The sequence below is a fragment of the Carassius gibelio genome, chromosome B10, assembly GCF_023724105.1.
Source record: "Carassius gibelio isolate Cgi1373 ecotype wild population from Czech Republic chromosome B10, carGib1.2-hapl.c, whole genome shotgun sequence".
Taxonomy (NCBI): Eukaryota; Metazoa; Chordata; class Actinopteri; order Cypriniformes; family Cyprinidae; genus Carassius; species Carassius gibelio.
In genome coordinates, this window is record NC_068405.1 from 17,277,745 (window position 1) to 17,294,737 (window position 16,993).

A 16,993-nucleotide genomic window follows, 5' to 3' on the forward strand; every position below is an offset into this window, starting at 1 on the left:
GCATTTTCATCAATTTGAATTGCAAAATCTCTGGTCCCCATTAGTTGTAATGGGCTGTTTTTTCCATTTGTGTTAAAAGAAAGAAATAATCTCATACAGACTGGATCTGCAAACTGTAAACAACGACAGAATTTTCTCTTTTTTTATCGACTAACAGACAGAAGTATGTTTATATATAATGAATGGAGTCGTAATGTTAAAACGTTTCCTGGCTGAACTAACAGCAAGACAATAGGGCTCTGCTGTTCTTCCATATATGCTTTATTCCGGTTGTACTGAAAGTGAACAGGGTGAGACGGAGTACAGAGGATCTTTTTGGTATCGAGTTGAATCATTGGCTGACTTCTCTGGTTAAGTGAAAGGGCAGCACGTTGTCCCCTCTCTTGCTGGGTCTGGGTCTGGGTCTCTGTGGTGGGTCAGGTCTGCTGAAGAATGTGACTAGACACATATGCTCCCCATATGTTCCTCTTGATGGATCTGCAGAGAGGGATTAGGAAGAAAGAGAAGAAGAGAGGCCACATTAGGACACTAGAACACTCCAGGAGTTCACTTTGCGGGACACACCAAGCAATGAACTCATAGACCTCTTTCTCACTGTCAGATAGGAATCTCTGTAACTTCTTCTAAGCTGTAGGGGTTTATTGTTAGTGAAGCTGTGCACGCGAAACACATTTTTGTCGTGTTCTTGTCAATGTGTGTGTTCTTCTGATTTAGAGAGAGTTTCTGTTCAAAAGCACCACTGTATTTGAAGTTTTCTCGTGCCAACAATCAGGTTTCTTCATTTGTTTTTTGGATGTAAACCACACTGACCTCTTTTAGGCCTTTGAAGACGCATCTAAATGGTCACATGGCCATTTTATGAGAATTCCACTAGGATTAGTTAATTCAATATATTCTTTATTTTGCATTTAAAGAGAAATGCATGCTTTATGTGTCTGTTTGTAATGTTTAAAAAACATAAAATGAAAAAATATATATTTGTAATAAATATTAATAAGTCATATTGTGTAAAATGTTTAAGTGAGTTGCATCGTTTCTTTTACAAGTAAACGTCTGTTTGTGGCACAGGCTGTATTCAGTTTAAATGCATCCACCTGCATACACACACCTGCAATTTCTACATAAGCGCATGGACAATTTCTTTAAGACATGGAGGCTTTTCATGCAAACATTTCTTGTTCCCCCTTCTTCCCCTGTTTTTAAGTGTCCATGGTTAGGCTCAGGCCACGGTTTGTTCAAGAAGGAAGTGAGACTGCGTGTCTCTCCTCAGCCAGAAACCACCAGGCAAACTTTCAGCTGCCAAAATAGAACCCCATTGAGACTTCAGCTGGAGTTCATCAAGTTCAGCAAAAGTGTGTCAGCATGCTACACTCTCACTCTGGGTCAGGTAGACCTACGCTATAGAAAGATCTATTAAGCTGTCATTCATTCATTCATTCATTTATTCATTCAAAAAAAAAAAAGAATGAAAGTCTGTTATTAGAATCTTAAAACCATAATTTAAAAAGTTATTTTAGTGCTTGTAGAAAAAAGTATTCTTCTTTTGGAAGGTTTTCTTTTTTGTTTAGTTTTTTTAATGGTGCAGTATAAAAATTCTCTTCCTGTGTCATGGTTAAAAGCAAAAGCTGAAATAATGACTTCTTTCAAAAAAGCACCATGAAAGTGGTCAATGTGACCTCTGCACTACATTTTTACCATGATTTACATTAGACATGTAAAAGTAGTAATATACAACCCCCCCCCCCCCCCCCCCAAAAAAAAAACAAAAAACTTCACTGTTAGAACCAGAATAATTTGATGTAATTAAAGGGGTCATATGATGAGATTAGAATTTTTCCTTTCTCTTTGGAGTGTTATAAGCTTGTTGCATAAAGAAGATCTGTAAAGTTGCAAAGACTAAAGTCTCAAATCCAAAGAGATATTCTTTATCAAAGTTAAGACTCTGCTACGCCCCCTAAAACGGCTCATTCAAACATACCCCCACATGTCTATGTCACGATGTGGAAATATCCTCATAATGCCGCCCAGATGTTCATGCAAAGAAAGAAGGCGTGGTTTCAGTAACCGCAGTTAGTGTTGAAGCAGCCATGTCAGGGAGATGCTGTGTGTATCTAGGCGAAAGCAAAAGCACTTTATTTGGCCTTCTGAAAGTAAATGCATTTAGGAATCTTTAAGATTACTTACAACAGAACAGCAACGCATTTTATGGATGACCTAGGAGAGGAACCTAGGAGAGGAGGTAATTCTGACTTTGCTAAGACAATCTGGCACTCCTGAGTCAGCTACTGTAACTATGTTTTGTTATTAGTTAAGTATTTTCTGTTGAATGTTCAAATGCAGAGTTTTGCATGGAGAGAGAGAGAGAGAGAGAGAGAGAGAGAGAGAGAGAGAGAGAGAGGCAGGGTCACACAGTGGAGTCAGCTGTCTTAACTGACCGTGGTTTGTATACTGCAAACACATACGAGATTCATCACTGTGTCTGTCACGTGACTTTGTGACTCTTTCAGGCTTGAACTGAGGGTAAAACTAAGGACATTATTAACTGTTTTTACGTTTGTTTCGAAAGATAAAGCTCACGATTATGGATAGGGGCATTACATTTCCGACGAGTGCTTGCGGTGTTCAGCCAATCACAATGCACTGGGTCACGTTTTTGGACATTAAAGCATGTCAACATATTCTGTTACACCAATGCACAAAATAATGATGTTTAAAAAAGCATCATATGACCCCTTTAAATGACTTTTTAAAGATCACAGTGCAGCCCTCAACAACAGATGAACTGTAATGCTAAATATTTACCAATATTTGCAAGTATCCTTCAAATCACTAGGTTTTACCCATTTGTCAGTAAGTAGTTCTTTGTCTTTTAAAAATAACAACATTTTGTATGATCTCTTTTTCTGCTATATATTTTATTAAAGGGGTCATCAGATGCTACATGCACTTTTACAAGTTGTTTGAACTGAAATGTGTGTTGGCAGTGTGTGTACACAACTACCCTTTAATGATAAAATGCACCCAGTATTATTATTTTTATCTCATTAAATCATTTGCCTCTTCTCAAATTGAGCCAATCTTGACGTCACACAGTCAGGCCCCTCCCACGATAGTTTGATTGACAGTAATGTTTCAGCACAGACTGGACTGGCATCTTCCCTTAGACCCGCCCTGAGTGAACTGTCGTCTGTCCGCCATTGTTTCACCGCCGGAGCAGATGTAGGCAAGATTGTCTTCTAAGCGATTGAGGTGTTCTGTTGTTGGATGTAATAATGAACATAGCTAATAAGCAAGTTTCACGATGAATGGAATAAACAGTCCAGGGGTCAACAGAGCTCATGTCCATTTTAAAGGGTAAAAAGGGTCATGTACAATTTCAGGGTAAAAAGGGTGTTTTTTTACACAACCATTGAGAAATTTTATTTAAACTACTGTGTGTTACTCTCTTTTCATTAAAGCCCTAAAGAATCATATCAACTTGTGGAATATGGGCATCCGATGACCCCTTTAAGTACTGGTCAATATATGTTGTTTTTATCTGAATGATGAAGAAACATTATTAAAAATTATTTTAAACATTAAAGTAGACATTTTAATGTCATTTTCTTTCTTCGATGTATATCAAAATCACTTTTGTAAATTTAATTTGAAACGAACATCAAAATAGGATGCCTTGTCTTTGAACCGTATAAATATACAGTATTTGTGTATAAATATTCTACCACTTGCTTAGTGGATGAAGGTGAGATAACGACTAATTTACATTTTTTTCGTAAATTTTGAATCCCACTTTTGTGATGGCTACATGTCTCGGGCCCCATGACATGTAGCCATCATGAATGATTTGCATAATTTTTGCGTTTTTGACATACTGTGTGTGGTAGAGCAGTCACAACAGACTAGGCATTCTGACCAATCAGAGTAGAGCAGGCTCATGGAAAGGAGGGGTCAAGAGAGACTGTATCTTTGAACTGCTTCGAACGAATCGTTTGAGAATCTCTGGAAAATGAGGTGATATTAAATGCATATTTTGATAAAATGAAAGCATTTTCTGGCCTTGCATGCGTGTAATCCTATCATAGGAGACTCCCCAAAAAAAGTGAAATTTGCCAACTATGGTAACCCAGAATTTGAGAATACTCAGAATTGGTGCTCTGCAGTTAACCCATCCAAGTGCACAGACACAGAAGTGAGAAGTGAACACACACCCAGAGCAGTGGGCAGCTATAGATCCAGCATCATGAGAACAACTAGGGGTTCAAGGGCACTTCAGCCATGGGTATTGAGGGTGGAAGAGAGTGCTGTTCATTCACTCCCTCCCACCTACAACTTCTGCCAGCACTGAGACTCGAACCTGCAACCTTCTGATAACTAGTCCAACTCTCTAACCATCAGGCCAGAGCTGTCCCAAACAATATTTGGAACCCTAAAATTGGCATAATAGGGGCAGTTTAAAATGTTATTTGAACAATTACACCACCCTGAACAATTAATGCGGCAATATTTGTTTTTAATTAAATTAAATTAATTTAAGAATTCCAAGCACTACAAAACTGCTTGTCCCCACAGCCATGTCCAGAGGGAACCTGCTTCATTTTGAGGTCAAAAACAGGGTTTTCTACCATTTACAATACAATAATGTATTCATAACTATCAAATATATGATGTATATGGTATAAAAAACTAAATGCAGAATAAATACTATAAAATAAATAATAAATGTAGGTCCCCAGGAGTTGTGTCACTGGTGTTACCGTTTGACACAATTTCTTTTTAATTTTGAAAACACTGATGACATCAGTAGACTTCCTTCTTCCTATTTCCTAAAGATCTATGAAAAAGGCCCATGATAAGTCCACTGTCTCTTTTCAGTTATCAGAAATGTTCTCATTTATCTCATGATTTCATATGAAGCTTTTAGTTGAAGTCACTGGTATGACCTAATTTATTGTCAGGGAATTGTAAAAAACTAGAATACAAATGAATTAACTACTTATTTTAGTGAATATACCATGTGGTTTGAAACCTTCCAGCAGGCTTTTTTTTAATGCACTTTCATTAAAATTGTCACTGGTGTTACTGTCACTGGTGTCACCTTCCTTACGGATAACAACAGTAAAAATCAGTATATCAGGTTTTGTATGTCACTGGTGATTCATCGTGTCACTGGTTTTACTGTGTTTTATTTTCTTTCTTTCACAACCCAATCTCATTTCTTGCATTTTCCTTATTTTTCTGTAACTCTGACGACATGTTCTGGAAAACAAATCAAGAAATAATATTTAATAAAAACCTTTAATATTGTCAAAGTGTTACATGTGTTCTTTAAATAGTTGCACAAAAAAGAAAAAGGAAAAAAAATAATAATTAAGCTCTCATTTATATAGGCTATATTCATAAAGTCAAGAGGTAATCTATGTGGTCTAAGATTAAATGTTGGAAAAAGAAATACATTTTAAGACATCTTGCCTTGCCAAACATGGACATTTCTGTAGAATGAGCTTACAGAATATGACTAAGTCCCTATATTTAGTAAAGCATGCCTGCATACAGTATGTCTCTAATCATCTGTTTATTGCAACCATGTGACACAGAAACTTTAAGTCTGGAGTCTCGTTGTTGTTCTGAGCTGAAATTTAATCAAACCAAAAATCGAAACGTTCTACAGAAACGCGAAATATCAGAAAAGCACATTAAATCTCACAGTTCTGGCTTTCATTAGCGCTGCCTCTCTCATTTTACTGTTTGTCTTTCACTTTTTCTCCTTTGCACACACTCATTCACACTCTCTCTTTTCTCAGTTTGGGTTTTACTTTTACTGATGAGCGATCCAATCTGTTTTGGGGTCTGGTTCTCCTCAGAGCAACTGCTTGAGGCCCTCTGGCGCTGCTAGAAAGTCTTGTTAAACTGTGAAAGTGGAAGAAAACTCGCAGGGAGTGCTGACAGCTTTGATACATGGAAAACATAAAGAGAGCTGAGAGCAGTTAGTTGTGAGAGGCGCAAATATGATTATTACCCTGTATCTTAGATCCATCTCTGCTGTGAGTTCATTATGGTTGCTTGGCTGTGCAGTGGATATGATGGTAATATTGCGACTGAGGTTGCCCTTCATGCCCTTTTGGTTAATTTGTTATGAGACACAAGTAGTCAATCCATTAATTTGTTTAATTGGCAGCTTTTGCAACTTATATTACGCCAATTTAGGGACTGTCTGCCCAAAGGATGATGTCTTCTGTTATATGTGAAGCATATCTGTTACATATACTGTTAAAAAAATAAGCATACATCATATTTATTTGGCTGTGGATATACTGCTGCCAGTTATTTTGAGTTTAAAGATGCTTACTTGTAGACCACAGCACCACTTGCTAACTTCGTTTGTTTTGCAGACATTTGGCCCTTGCTGATGATGTCATGGAAAGTACATGTACAATGACTAAAGGCTAAAGTCTGCTTTTAAATGTGAGGAGTAACCATGGCGATTGGAGATCGCTTGGAGGTTGATAGCAGAGGATGATTAGATGAAGGAAACAGCTGACATCCTGTCGTTTGGAGCATACAGATACTGTTTGAAAAGAATAATTCAGCACTGGTGTCAACAATTTTTGTACAATATGTCAATTACAGCTGATTTGAGTCATTTTATTTCATGGTCACTATATATATATATATATATATATATATATATATATATATATATATATATCACCATATTGTTATTTTTGCTTTAAGGAAGGTCTTTATAATATAAAAATTTTGATACCATAGAAATGTCAGATTTCTTGTCACCAGTGTCAATATCACACAAAAAAAATAGTACTAGCCAATTAAAACAAAAACAAAACTAGTCAGCGAGTCAGCAAAACTAATTACAAGTAATAGGACAGAAAACTACTGTAAGCAATTGAAAAATCAAGAAATGCTACATACATTGTATAAAGTAATCAAATATATAAAAACTGCATATTCTTCACCGTGTAAATTAAGCATATTAAAGTTACAAAGTGATTTAGTCAAGAGCAGTGGGGGATTTTCTCTTTTGTTGTTTTATTAACATGAATGACAGACAGCAGGAATATTAGACTGCTGTCACTTTAAGAGCTGCCTAGATCTATTACACATATGCTTTCTTTCTCAGCTGTTTACTTTCACGTAAGATGTAGGTTTACCAGGATACTTGCAAAGATGGGCATTTTGACACATACAAGTCTGTGTATGTTTCGTTTAAGGCCTATAAAGCATTTCATCCTGCACTCTATGAACATCGTTTTCACGTGTGCTCTTCTCTGACAGTGTTCAGAAACAGTCTCTTAGACAGCGCATGTACAGTATATAGCAAAATGAGTTATCGTTCACTGCTGATTGCATTTCAACATCTTAAAATAACTAGTTTTTAAACTGAAATGCTTAAAAACGTGTGCAAATTATATGTTTTCATGACCACATAGCACAGCAACTCCACATGAGCGCATAACCATGATAGAGATGATAGTCCAAAATCTCTACCAGTTGATACATTTCTAGTGGTTAATCATTTCTACAGGTATATCACACAAACCTAATCTATATTGTTTTGATTTTAATGAAACATTTTATCAGTGAAAGTAATTACTTGATATGCATTCCGTAACTAATCAATAAAATATTGATGAAGGGTCATTTGTTGAAGCAATGTTGAATGTGTGCACTCTGCGAGGAGAACTGTTTTAGATTTATTATTATTTATTTTATTTTATTTTTTGCCATACAGGTCATCTTTATCCTATAAATTCAACATTGACTAACAATCCAGGTAAAATATGATTGCATGAGGCTATCTATGTTTCAATTCGGAGGCTCCATCCTCCTCTGGAGGTCCATTTTTTTTATTTTTTTTTATTTTTTTGTGAATGTCATTGTGGTGATCTCATTAAAGAAGAAGAAAAAAAAAACACCAGGGTTTTATATCTCACAAGGAATAACAGTCAAAGTCTCCTGGAAACAAGAGGCATGTTTCTGCATGAGTTTGTTGTGTTTGGACACATGACTTGAAAGTTCTTTAGTGGCCAGTTTTTTCAGTAACTATTTACAAAGACTGCAAATGTATGATGCCTAGTGCTTTAAAATCTGTTCAGACTTTAAAGGGCATGCAGTGTATTCCAACCTTAAGATTAACAAATGTTCTGGCTAGTCAGCCACATGAACACAGAGCCGTTTAACACAGCAGACAGTAGGGTATTACACAATAAATTCACTTAATTAGTTGCTGTTCCCTATAGGTTGCAGCACACAGAAGGGACCTTGCAGTTTATTGTTCAGTGGCCTGGTTGAACAAGAGTTCAGTGTGCATGAGGGGAGGGCGCTTGACAGGAGCCGAAGTCAGTGCAGAGCATGACATGATGCTCTTGTCATGTATGCCGTACTGTTTTAAGGACACCCGTGCATTTAAATGGTGCATTGCAATCTTGGAGTTTTAGCTAATTTTATGCATGTTACTTGAGCGAATGCTGAATAAAAAAAAATATTTGTTACTGACTTTTGACCCTCAAACACAGTACATTCCTCATTCTAAATTATCTTTGAGATGTAATGTTTGTCAAATGTCATTTAACTGAGTCATTTTTTAGTGCTGGAAATGTCTGATTGAACTTGTAATTTTCTAAATGTCATGTTTTTTTCCAGTACTCAGTTTTATTCTGCTTTAATTTTCCTACCTGTTATCAAACGATCACAAATACCAATTTTCCTGTCTGTTTATGATAATTTGATCTCACCATACAAACACAGAATTGTGCAATAAGTGGTTTACTGTACATCCTTTTAGTCATCATTTTAAATGCTTAAAGAAATAGTTTACCCCTAACTGAAATGTGAATTTCTCTGCCTGTCTGCGTGTGATGGAATTGCTGTCTTTTAAAAGGGCCAACAAAACTTTTCTTGTATTCCAGGAAAAAATCTAGTCCTACAGGTCTGACGTGGTTAGGTAAATAATGACAGAATTTTCATTTTTGGATGAACTATTTATTTAAACAAACTTTGATTTTGATCCACGGCTCTTTTAATGCTGATGAGAGACAGCAAATTTATGCCGCTGGGGTTTAGTGACAGGCAGAGCAATTCACAGCTGAAATAACACAGAACTGGCCAAAAATGACAGGACCCTGCACTGCACTAAAAGGGTGCAAACAGCATAAGCACAAAACAAGAGTCCCAGTCGTGCTATTCCACCACATAAATCCAGAGAAAATTGCTTAGCAATATTCGGTTCATTAGCTGTCGTTGTTATTGGAGCACTGAAGAGAATGAAGTCCCTTATTGGTTAAATATGCATAAAATCTTTCTTTATTGTAGGTGGTCTGAGAACAGTTACACAATCTTTTTTTTTCTAATTATAATTTTTTGGGGGGCAATGCTTTCAGTAGTACTGAAACTGCAATGATTTTTATTTTATTTTTTTGTCATGAAAAATGTAAACTTCCCTGACACAATATATAATTTTTTGAAAATAAATCACAATTTAGTGAATTTTTCATATCTGTATTTTGCTAGATTTATGCTCAAGAAAATCTGAGCTAAGAAAAATGAACAACATTTTTTTTTTCTTTTATGCAAATTGTTGTGTCTGTTTTTTTTTTTTTTTTTTTTTTTTTTTGATTATTGGAAATTAAGACAAAAATACTGATTATACTCACATATACAGGCACACACACATTTATTTATTCTTTATTTCTTTTTTTCAGTTATTCTTTTTGTGTTAACATGGACTCCCCTAGGGATGAGAGAGCATTGCGTTGTTTGTTGATCTGGTATTATCTCCATTGTTGGTGGTTAGGGAGAGTATTACTAATATTGGCCACCTCCTGTGCTTCAGTCCAGCTTGCTGTCACCACCCTCTCATCACTTCCTGTGCTTTAATCACATGATAAGAGCCAGTGACGCCTCCTGGACTGGTATCATGCAGTGTGTGTCTGTGTGTGTGTGTGAGTGTGTATGTATGCATATGACCCACTGCTGATGTCAGTCACCCCAGGTGAGAGCCAGGCCTCTACCCTGCGTCTCTCCGCCACCCGCTGTCTCTCCATGATCGTGCTGCATGGCCTGACTGTGCAACGTGGTGAGAGAGAAGCCCGAGAGAAATGTTGGCGCCCGCCTGTGGCACAGCTTATGGGAATTAATCAGGTTTTCCTGATGGCCCCTCTCTAATGGAGAAAGCAGTGTGTGCGGACATGAATGTCCACTTTCAGACACAGACTCTGCTGACGGAAGCAAGAAATGATGATGTTTTGAAAGAAATATGTCTGTCTATTTATATCTTTGAAATGTGAAAGATGTAGGTAACCATTACTGGTTATTGCAGATAGATAGATGGATGGATTGAAGGACGCATGCACACATAGAGGACTGGATGAATGGATTAATGGGGAGACGGATGGCTGTATGGATGGATGGATGCATAGATAGATTGATGATTGATGAATGGATGGATGCATAGATAGATTGATGATTGATGAATGGATGGATGGATGGATGGATGGATGGATGGATGGATGGATGCATAGATAGATTGATGATGGATGAATGGATGGATAGGGAGATGGATGGATGGATAAATGGTGAGATAACTGGATGGATGGATGGATGGATAAGGAGATAAATGGTGGATGCATAGGAGGATGGATGAATGGTTGGATGGATGGATTTATTGACAGACAGTTAGATAGATAGATAGATAGATAGATAGATAGATAGATAGATAGATAGATAGATAGATAGATAGATAGATAGATAGATAAGAAACAGAATGACTTTGCTAACATGCCTTGAATTTTTAATTGGAAGCAAAGTGGTGAACTAAGAGAGAGAGAGAGTGTGTGTGTGTGTGTGTGTGTGTGTGTCTGTGTGGGCCTGTTTTTGTGACATATCAGGACACAACTTTGTATAATGACATGGGTATGACACAGGTATTACAAGGAGAGGGTGACTTATGAAGACATAACCCATGTCCCCATTTTTCAAAACACTTATAAATCATACAGAATGATGTTTTTTTGAGAAAGTAAAAATGCACAAAGTTTCCTGTGAGGGTTAGGGTTAGGGGTAGGGTTGGTGAAGGGCGATAGAATATACAGTTTCTACATTATAAAAACCATTACGCCTATGGGATGTCCCCACTTTTCACAAAAACAAACATCTCTGTGTGTGTGTGTGTGTTTGACCCACACTGCAGTTTAGCCAAAATCCACTAGTGAATGAGTCCAGAGAGCCTCATTCCTCAGCTCTGCCAGAGGAATGTTTCAGCAGTGATCTAACTGGAATGTCTGTGCTGTTGTCGCTGCGGCCCAGCAATGACAAAAAGAAGTTGATTTAGGACGAGCTCATCAGGGAAATGTGGCAAGATGATACAATGAGATTATTGGGCCAGAAATGAAAGCTTTGGCTTTAGACAAGGGTTTAATTTGAGCGTACATTTTTTGCAAATTAAAAATGCAATTAAAATACTCACATGATGATTCAACAGTATGTGTTTTATTAGTTATTACTATTTTGTTTAACTCTTCATGAAGACTCCTTATAATATAGTAATCCTTCACAATGCCAAATTATGTAATATATGTAATATCAGACTGTCTTCAATGATAAGTGGCTTGTCATAACATGTTGCCATCATGTCGCACACCGGGATCGTCTTTAGTCAATGTTGAGTGTTTGGCACATTAATGTTTTTTTGAAGATGTGTATTAACTTACAGCATATTCTGAGACAGACTTGCAGTCATTATACAGACATGCATTACCTGTAATGTCCTCTGTCCATTAAGCTTACCATTTTCTCCATCTCCTCCATTCACAGACTTAATTATAGTCCTGTTAAAAGGTTTTTCATTTTCTTCACCATCTCATTTGCTCTCATTTCATTCTCACATGTACTATTGCACACAGTTTCATGTGCTGACCTGCGTCTGATCTCCTGTGTGTTTCAGATAATGTTATTATGAGCTTGGCTCTAGTTCATGGACATTCTGGCAGAAATCTCACCCCGCCAAGCAGCCAAGTTTGTTTGTTTGCTCTCAACATGCAAACGGGTTACTTTATTATCGAAAACGTGCAGTTAGCATTGCTAATTATGCCAGGAATATACCTCAGTCATAAAACAAATGCAGAAGAAATTTTGCTTTTATTTTAAGAATGAAAGGGTTCATGAATGATTTTAAGGTTATTTATTAAAGTATTAAAGTAGCCTATTATAGTATGTATTAATATTTTGATTTTAGTTTCAGTATAATATTTTCATCTTTTTTTTTTTTTTTATCTCTATTATATTTCTACAATTAAATTTCTGTTTAGCTTTAATTTATTTTCGAGTTTTAGTTGTACGGTACCTGTATTTGCACCGAAAATGTCACATATGGGTCTTTCTATTCAGTATGCATGCAGTACAATTTTTCTCAGGCAGTTTTAATGATAAATGCTATTTTAACAGTCTTTGATGTGATGTGACAGATCAAAGTATAAACGCCTCAGTTCAAACACCAGGATCCCTTTCTCTCAGTTTTAACGCAAAATAAACATGAATGAACATATAATGCCTAACATACAGTAAACGCTCAGTTAGTGGTTCAACCGTCTAGAGAAGACAATTCTAATTCATATTTTACTTTACCTGTTAGTGATACCTTAATTATTTAATGTATGTTTAAATAAATCTATTATGAAACAAGTTAAGTCAGCCACTGTCTAAATTAATATATTTCAACAACAAATGCTGTATACATTTTATCATTAAGAAGTTAATTTAAAAATGACATTATGTGAAATTTAAATGTTTGTATACAATTTTTCTTAGTTAATTATTATATTTAAAAATAAATAGTAATTAAACTTAAGTTTGGGCTCTGTTAAAGGGATAGTTCACCCAAAAATGAAAATTCTGTCATTAATTACTCACGCTCAAGTCGTTCCAAACCTGTAAGACATTCATTTATCTCCAGAACACAAATGAAGATATTTTTTAATGCATTCCAAGAGCTCTTTGACTCTCCCATAGACAGCAAGGGTACTACCACCATCAATGTCCAGAAACGTAGTAAGGACATCAGTAAAATAGTCCATGTGACATCAGGAGTTCAACTGAAAACAAAAATAACAACTTTGTTTAACAATTCTTCTCCTCCTCATCCAGTCTGCTGTGGCTTTCCTCTATTTTGGGGAGAATCACGACGCATGCGCACACTTCTGCTTCATTTAAACAGCGAACAAATCAACTTTATATACACTTTAATCAAGTTTATACAAAAAAATGGAATAGTTTAATAGCAACAAAATGAGTGCAATTCATTTTTTATCATTATCAGCCTCTATAATATATTTATTTAATAAATTTCTTTGTCAATATTCAGTCGTACCTCTGGGAGGGTACGTTTCTCAGATAAAGTGGACAAAGCGCGGTTTCCCACACTTTCTAGAGTAAACTATGCTGACAGGTTGAACAAATACGCCATGGGCTTTTCTGATTGCTTCACTGTCTTGGCTGATGGGTTTCTGCTGTCTGTCCCATAGGAGCTCTCATGTAGAACTTTTAATCATCATATATTACCATGGTAACAACATAACACACAAGCACTCCCACACCCTGCAGCTCCAGCGCGGGTTAAGAAACATGAAAACCTGTAGGGTGGAATCACTGAGAGAAACTAGATGATATACAAAAAAACTCATTAATCTTTCATAGATGTACTGTAAGTAAAGCCCGACTAAATTCAAATACAATCAGCAGCTGAATGCATGCTAGAACATTTACTGTTTGTTCTGCTAAGGGGTTACAAAAGAAAAGCTTCTGTTGTGATTGATGATAATGGGATTAATGATGATCTGTGATGCTTGCTAAGGCACTAATGCTGTTGCTCATACTTAGGGATAGGGAGCAAACCACTAACCGTAAGTATAAAAATGTGATGCATTACTCATAAAATACAAAAGAGTGACTCCTCAGATATTACGAATTGTTTTGTTTTGTATCTATCTATCTATCTATCTATCTATCTATCTATCTATCTATCTATCTATCTATCTATCTATCTATCTATCTATCTATCTATCTATCTATCTATCTATCTATCTATCTATCTATCTATCCGTCTATCCGTCTATCTGTCTGTCTGTCTGTCTGTCTCTCTGTCTTTATCTATTTTTTATTTTAATTTTAATTTAATTGTATTGTATTTCATTTTTAAATAGATGTTCTTTTAAATGTTCTCTTCATCAAAGAATCCTGAAACAAATATATCACAGTATAAGAAAACTATTTAACTTTGTTAAATGTTGTGGAACACTGTTTATTAATAACAATAATAACAACAACAACAACAATAATAATAATAATAATAATGTAATTGTTATTATTGTTATAATCATGGCTGCTTTGATGGCTGCTGAAAATTCAGCTTTGTTATAACAGGAATAATTACATTTTAAAATATATTGAAATAGAAAATAATTATTTGTAAATGTAATCATATTTCACAATATTACAGTTTTACTGTATTTCTGATCAAATAAATGCAGCATGGGTAAGCATAAGAGTCAAAAATGTTTAGACAAAACGAAATCAAACTTTTCAACAATGGTGAATATATTCTCAACTCTCTACCGTTACTGTGTGTGTGTGTGTGTGTGTGTGTGTGTGTGCGTGCATACACGCTCAAGTGAACTGATTGAGTCATAAACCATCAGACAAATTAAATGCAACACTTTAAACATGCATAGTTTCTCAGTGAATCAGGGAATCACAGCCATGCAAAACCTCACACAGCAACCATTTCAAATGCACAAAGAATGAGTAACCCACAGAGAAGTGAGAATTATTAAATAAGAACAACAAGGTATAATTAGGGGTGTGGAGCTGCTGGCTGTAATGCTGAAAAGATGCAACTCACACACATAGATGGAGCGTGTACATTGTATCTTCTCCTCTACAGAGGGATTAGGCACCAGCTGTGAGACACCACCTAATTACCTTACTTGAGCTGTGGATTACACCCAGATGACAAGGTACTAGCAGTGGTAAGAGATCTCGGCCCTCGCAGGCAGGCCTGGACAGGCCCGCTTCAGACCTGGGACAAAGTAACGAGTATCATACGTCCATCTCATGGGATTTGTAAGGTGTTTGGTGTTGACAAGCAAAGTGAATGGGTGGGGGGAGGTGGTGGTGCTGGTTCTTAAAATATATGCAGTGGGTTTATTGCCAAAGGTTTACATTAATATTACATGCGAGACATTTACATTGCATCAAGTATCATTAAACAATACTTTCACAGCATTATTATTCTTATATTCTTATTATACTTATTTATTATGAACACCAAACCAATAATGAAAATATAGCCTTTAATGTAATATTGTATATAAATGCTCTAAGTAAAAAAAAAAAGAGAATTTTTAGTTTGATATCTAATGCATTAACTAATGATAAATATGTTAACCTAATTGTAAACTATTGTACATGTACCTTATACATTATTATTAATTTAAAGGAATATTTTTGTATATTACAGTTTTTCACAGTCGCTTTGGTGAATTTCTTGAATCATCCTTAACAATTGCAAAGAAGTACGTGCATTTCTCAAAACAATTCATACAAACAGCACAACACAATGGATTACTTGCAAAAGCCTGTAACTATCTCAAAATGTTCAGTTCTTTACATCTCTCAAAAGTATTTATGTCAGTCAACATATCAGTGCCTTCAGAATGAAAAGTCCTTGAGTCACTGTTCACAAACAAGATAGTCAAAATGCCTAGTCATGTTGTTAATATAACAGTGCATTAGTGTTACCTGATGTAATTTGGATGAAAGTTTCTGTATTGAAATGCAGAAACCTGCACTTCTAATGTATGCCATATATCCTTTTCAAAAGTACACATTTACACATAACTGTATGTGAGATATTGATTGAAAGAGACTGGATTGGATTCACAGTTAAAATTGAATAGTGGTCTGACAAAAAAAAAAAAAATTCATTGTGTTACAGTTTTTCTCAGTTGCTTTGGTACATTTCTCGGATCATCCTTGAGATTTGCAAAACAGTAAGTGCATTTCTCAAAACAACTCGTACAAATATCAAAACACCATGGATAACCTGCAAAAGCCAGTCTCTTGCTCAAAATCCTTAGTTCATCTCTCAAAAATAAATATCTGTGTCAATGAACATGTCAGTGCCATCAGAATGACAAGTCCTTGTGTCATAGTTTACGGATAAGACAGTCAAATTGCTTAGTCATGTTGTCAATATAACAGTGTACTCTGGAGGGATGTTCTGATGTAAACTATGGCAACTGTTTTGGGTGACAGTTACTGTATTGAACAGTATGCCATATGCTTATGTATGCCATATATCCATTTCAGAAGTAACAATGTACACGTTACTGTATGTGGGATACTGATTGAGACTGGATAGAATTCCCAGTTACACTTTTACTGGTGGTCTGACCCCCCTCAAAAAAAAAAAAAAAAATCTGTTTTTGTGATATAGAAAAGGAAAAGGAAATATGGGCACAAAGATGAAAATAAGTCAATTTTCAGAATTTGTAACTCTTGTGTTGTCCTCTGTCTTTTCAGTATATGCTTTCCAACTGAAGACTCATGAGATGAACCTTTGAGCTATTTCAGAGAACTGGTTTATCATTAGTTGATCTACATTCTCTTCATTAGTGAAATTCATTAGTCAAGATTCACCTCCACAATTCATGGCAAATTTACAAAAACTCTAATAGTGTAGATAATGTGCTTGACTGTTTATGACAACTAGATCAACCATTTTGCATATAATCAACCATTTTAATAATGTTAATTTAATTTCAAAATATAACCTTTGTTAATGTTAATTTCTATGTAATAACTACTAATTAACTAATTATGAATGAATTATGCATATTTATCATGAAAAAATCATAAATGGAAATAAATAATATAATAATGCAAAATGCATTTTAATTTGATACCTAAAGCATTAATTAAT